The following is a 6346-nucleotide window of genomic DNA, read 5'->3' as shown; positions in this document are numbered from 1 at the left end:
GGATTTGTTAATCAACCGCTCGATATCCTAATGTATTGGAAAGCCCAGGAACAACGATTTCCAGTACTTTCAAGAATGGCAGGGGATATTTTGTCAATTCCTATTTCAACCGTCGCTTCGGAATCTGCATTCAGCATTGGTGGAAGGGTAATTGATCGGTTTCGCAGTTCTTTATTACCTGAAAATGCTGAGGCGTTGATAACAACTCGTGATTGGAAACATGGAGTTGGTAAGTGTGCCTAAGTGGCGCCGCGTAATTCAGTAATACTTCATTTAGTTGAATGTGTAAATTTCATATATAACTTTGATTGTTTTTATCCATGTAGGAAAAGAAGATATGGATGAAGACAATGGGATTATTGGAGAAGATGTATTAGGATTTGAAATTGGTGCAGTGGAGGATAGGACAGATGAGAATGGGGAAGTAAGTTCTTATGCGTCTAATTAGTATGCGTACTTCTTCAATATAAAGTGGGGTAATTATGCAAATTCCATGTTTTTTACTTGAATATTTTCTTTTGTTTGATTTATTTTTGCTTGAAATTACAGATTCATATTGAATAGTTGGAGCTACTCAAAGATAGAAATGGAAAATGAGAATTTTTTTGGACAGACAGTTATCGCAGTGTCTCCAAATTTTGTATAAAAAAGATGTTGGAGATGTTTTTTTGGACAGTTATCATTTTTTTCTGATTAACCACAATATACATTTTGTGCAGGAAGTGGTTATTAATATCTTTATTGTTTCACTTGATGATACAAAGTACAAACAATGGTATTACTACGGTTTCGAATGTTTTTTTTCTTTTTTGAAAATATCATGAACTGATGAGTACTAAACTACAATGATTAGTATATTGTGTATCTGTGACTCTGTGAGTCTGTGTTCCTCTCATGATGCAAAACTAGTGTCAAATTATTTTTAAGTTTTGAAATTTTCTTGATCCTTTCATTAAGTTTTTAAATTTCGGTGCGACACCGAGTCACTGACTGTTGAATCTGTAATTTGTTGATTGAATTGAATGGAAATGTCAAATGAATTAGATGAATGTTAGGTTGCATAGAAGGAGTTTTTGATGGCCTGAATGTAGTCGGAAATAATCCAGAAATCAGAGGAAACTCTGTCAATTCGTTCGTTGACTAAGCAGAAACCAGCTAACCCGTGAACCCGCAGGTTTAACCCATTACGGATGCGAGTTGATGAAATGACCACCCGTGAAAAATATCAACCCGCGGGTTTTGACCTGTGTTAACCCGAACCCGTGTAACCTGTAACAAGCCAGCCCTGGCCCGCCCGTTTTCCAGCTCTACGGCAGGGTCATAAATTTGTTACCATGCCGGTCGTGTAAGATTTTAGGCATCAGGAGAAGGTTTTTTTGCCACAAAACCGCCGGAAGGGTTGTTATTTTGTTACCATGTCGGAAGGGTTGTAATTTTGTTACCATGCCGGCCGTGTAAGATTTTAGACATCAGGAGAAGGTTTTTTGCCACAAAACTGCCGGAAGTGTATTGGATCACTACCCTGCCGGCTACCATTCAGCCGGAAGGGTTGTTATTTTGTTACCATGCCGGCCGTGTAAGATTCTAGGCATCAGGAGAAAGGTTTTCTTGCCACACATAGCGGGCAAGGTCTATAACATATTACCTTTCCGGCTAGTGAACAGCCGGCTAGGTATCAAGCGTATTACCTTGCCGGCCCTGGTAACTACACAATTTCCTTTGTCAGGGCCGGCAGTCTGACAATTCACAACCTTGCCGGCCCTGGGACAGCCGGCAGGGTAATTTAAAGGAAGCATTCCGGCATATGTATTAAAACTTTACATAGCTAGACAAAACATTCATTCAACAACTAGAAATCCAACACTTTTTGTCCAAAATGAAAACACGTCCCATAAATGTTAAAAAAATATTTGTCCACACCATTAACTTAAACATTTGTCCACCACAACATAAAGAAATAAACTAAGAAAGCATTCATTGACCACGACCACGTCCACGACGACTACGGCCCCGTTTTGGAGCATTACCTTCACCACCACGACCACTGCTGCTACCTTCACCACCACCACCACTGCTGCTACGAGTCCTCTTTTTATCATCCTTCATCTTGGCTTGTGCTTCTCTCCTAGATTTTTGTTCAGCCTTTACTTGAGCCTCAAGTTGCTTGAACAATATATGGGAATCCTCAATGTCAACATTGGAAGCATAGTCAATGTGCTTGGTTTGCTCTTCAATCGACAAAGGCTCACCTCTTTCTCTCGCAACACAACACCCTCACAAAGGTCTTCATCTGATCCTTCTATTTTCAATTAAACAACAAACAATGAATAGAATGATTAGGTAATGCAATCAATCTTAAAATAGTAAGAGCAAAATCTAAAATACTTACAAAGAACTTAAGTATTGTTGTTGGCTCTTTCGCTTCCAACTTCTTCTTAAGAGCCAATTCTTCAGCAGTCAGTTTCCTAATCACAGTAGGACGAGCCCAATCTAAGTACCACGCCATGTATTTCTCAGTAGCTTCATGACCGGTGGTCACGTCGTCCAAAAGAGTCACATCGATTTGACCGCGACGTCTATCGTCCCAATGTGCTTGAGATGGTTCTGGAACGTAAGCGACGTTCATACCTTTTTGGGATGTGCTACAATCAGTCAATTCTACAGTAAAGGCCGGCTTTGCTACATCGAAATGAGGTTCTTGTAACTCCCCCTAAGCTAGCAACTGACTAATCCAAGAGATTAACAAAATAAAGAGGCATTACGAATCTAAATCAAATACTTAAACATTTGATTAAGAAATCTGCTACAAAAACTTAACCCAAAACTAACCCCGCTCAGAAATATATATACAAGGACTCCTCTCAAATGATATATATATAATAATCATTTGGTTTACAACTGGAATATACAACATAATAAACATATCAGAATGTAACCAACGAAGTCAACTTCTCGGAGCTTTTGATGCGCAACTCTGATCTGTCTCTGCAACTGAAAGTGGGAATGGGTGAGCACATCAACCGTGCCCGGCAGGAATAACATTTAACTTTTAAGTAATCATTGGAAATGATTTGAAAACAATCCATGTTTTCCCTAACACTAAACACGACCAACTTCACATAGGTATACAATCATGTATATGGATCTAAATCCTTCCAAACAATGTATTATATTGGTGACTCGTCCCGCACCTAGATAGCTATATGGTGAAACTCGTCCCGCCACCTAGTTATTGCAATAAAAGTAATGTAGGTATAAATGAAGGAGTTGTATCCTATATACCACAGATGGAAATTCTCAGTTTCCAAACAATCAAATGGAGATTCTTATTTCCCAAACAATTCATATAGACAAACAAAGCATTGCAATTCCTTTCCAACCATGGAAAGATTAAAATAAATCAACAGTACTTTCGGAATTTGAAATAAAACAATGCATGGAATACACAATCCAACAATGCATGAATTTTTTAAACATAAACTTTTGCAAAGGAAAACAACAATAATCACAGAAGAGCTAAATGTAAATTCCCACCTCTTTTGATGATAAGCCACCCCTACCTCGAGATCCACGGTCCATTGGTGCATCCTTTGAATCGATCGTTGTTAATACAGACTAACTGTTAATCATACAAGAACTGTAAGAATCTAGCCAAAATGGCTCATACAAAATCATACAAATGGTTCTAGGTCCATTTATGACTTTACACCTTTTCATTCTCTATCTTTAGCATAGCTAAGGTTTATTAACTCAATTAGATTGATTCTATAATCTATTAACTAAGTTTCATGAATATCTAAAACTTTGCAAAAGAAACTAAAGTCTAAATCAGACCATAAGGGTCCAATACATCAAAATAGGAAACTAAACCTAAGCCCAAGTCCATTAAACAAGCCCATTACCTAAGGCCTGGTCTAGCTAGTCAACAAACGGTCAACATCAGTCATAGTCAAGTCAAGCCTACGGTCAACAAAGTCAACGTCAGGTCAACAGTCCAAGGTTAAAGTCTAACTCGGTCAAGCTGAGTCAGCTACAGTCTAGTCATGTCTAATCAACTGAGTTAAGGTCTGATCCGACTGAGTCAGGTAAGTCAGCTACACTGACTAGGATGACTAACAGGCATACTTCTATTGCATACAAACTTCAACTCTATTCTTACATTCTCAACTTCTTGTTTAACATTACAACATCAAATCATTCAATCTTAAATAACTAGAAACTTCATTTACAAATATACACCAAATTTACCTGCAATTGCGGCTCTAAGCCAAACTCAGATCAGCTCAACTCAACTCTAGCAAAGAATAACCCAAACTACCATTACATCACTAACATATTCAATTTAACTGAACTTCATAATTAAATTACAAACATAATCACAGCTTAATTACCTGCAGTTGTAGTTCTAAGCTTTTACAAGAGAGTTTTAACTCCACACACTCATCAAACCTTCATTCCTATGACTCAGTCACATAACATCAGATTCTCAGTTAGTTCTCATTCATCTTTTCCACAAATTCATCACCACTATGACTCTATCTTATATCTTACAGCACCATCACAGCTAAACTCAATTCAACATCCACCAACACAAAACTCCACCAACACCTTTCCTGTAACAACATCATCATCACTAATTTATTTCCTTGAAGCAAAACCACTTGCATCAGCCAACATAACTATAATACCACCATATCCATTACAGGGGCATCACTTCCAACCCCATGAACAATACCACCAACACCACCAGCCACCATTCTGTAACATATTCAATTCTCACAACAACACATAGCCATTGTTCTTGAGCATAACACCATTGTCCACAACTATAACCAATCCCAACACAACCAGCTCTATCTAACATCATTCTTTCACCTGCAACTGCATTGACCCTACCAATGACAATTGGACAAACTCAACATCACCTGCAACACCAATTCCAATCATTGTACAGAACTATCAACTGTATTTCCATCTCAATTAATACTAATTCTTTTTAAGTATCAACACAGCTCCCATATAAACCCATACATCTTTCAGATATAAATTCATAACAGGCTTAAAAAGTCAATATTAGAAATTACATAACTTAGCTAAGTTTACTTAAAAGAATAAGTACCTCTAATATGCTGCTCAGGCAATTGAACTCATTTCTACTTTTCAACCCCGTAACCATTTACAATGTACACTTATTCCTTGTAATCCCAATTCTTCATGAGTTACCATTTGCAGCTTCTCTGCATCACAGAACCTCTGGACTCAATACCAAACAACCCAGACTAACACCATAAATCACTGAACAAGATAACCTCATTATATAACCATCTCCATCTCAGTTTCATATAATATCATACAAACTCTATAACTAAAATAATTCAGATCCAAAATACTAAAATTCAGATTATTTAGAGGCTTACACAAAACACCAGCATCCTCAAATTATTACTTCACCACCATCAATTTCTTCATCTGAAACTTGACATCAAATCCTACTATAACCCATTCAATCACTGAAAACCCACCTCAAATCCTTCTCACAGACATCAATTCCATGTTCTAATTCTTCCCTGAGTTTTCCCGTGAAACCCAACTCTTCATTTCCTCAAGAACAACTTTATAACATCTAATTACCCCATCTCGATTCTCAATCAATTAAACCCACTCATTAATTCTTCTTATTCATCATAAATCGACTTCCAGTTCATCCTGAGAAACCCCAATTCATTGATTCAATGAATAATTCTTCTTCCTTGTTCTCAATAATCAAAACCCATCCTCTAAAGCTCGGTTTCATCCTCAACCTATCACAAATTCAATACTCTCCAGAAACCCTAACTCAAATTCTAATGATTCTTCCATTGTGTCCCCTATTTCATGTCATACCCATCTATAATAATTCACTTGCAGTTCTAATTTCATCCTCTAAGTCTTCAGAACATCAATTCTTCACGAACACCAATTATCCATAATCGTTTTGTTTTATTTTTCACAGCAGTACCATCACCTTGAACATCTACACATCATCAACTGATCTTCCCAGTTGATCTCACTGATAAACGGCAGGAGAAGAGAACGGAGAAACGAAAAGAAGAAGAAGAACAGAGAAGAGAAAGAGGGGAAGCAGAGAAGAAGAGGAAAGAAGAAGAAAATAAGAAAGAGAGTGAGTTTATCTTCTCGGTTCGATGGGATAAGGATGACCAAATTGCTGAGGCACCCACGCCATGGATAAGGGCTGCCAAGTCGGTTTGTCTATAAAAAAAGAATCCTTCCTTCATACTCATCCGGTGATATCTTCTTCGTCCAGTGTCCGAATGACACGTTCAAGTAGTCCATTTCGCATAACTTC

At 37.6% G+C, this 6346-nt stretch overlaps 1 long non-coding RNA gene across 1 annotated transcript; it reads right to left on the bottom strand.

Annotated features, from left to right (window-relative positions):
- Window positions 1-1871: 1871 nt before the first annotated feature.
- Window positions 1872-6139, bottom strand: LOC113355292. The gene is made up of 5 exons (XR_003362341.1): window positions 4392-6139; window positions 4249-4294; window positions 3535-3619; window positions 2390-2991; window positions 1872-2299 (listed from the first exon to the last, which is right to left on the bottom strand). It is a non-coding gene; the product is annotated as an uncharacterized LOC113355292 (long non-coding RNA).
- Window positions 6140-6346: the final 207 nt, after the last annotated feature.

This window comes from Papaver somniferum, chromosome 3 (genome assembly GCF_003573695.1).
Source record: "Papaver somniferum cultivar HN1 chromosome 3, ASM357369v1, whole genome shotgun sequence".
Taxonomy (NCBI): Eukaryota; Viridiplantae; Streptophyta; class Magnoliopsida; order Ranunculales; family Papaveraceae; genus Papaver; species Papaver somniferum.
Note: the sequence above shows the minus strand (reverse complement) of the source record. Positions and strands in the feature narration are given on the sequence as shown.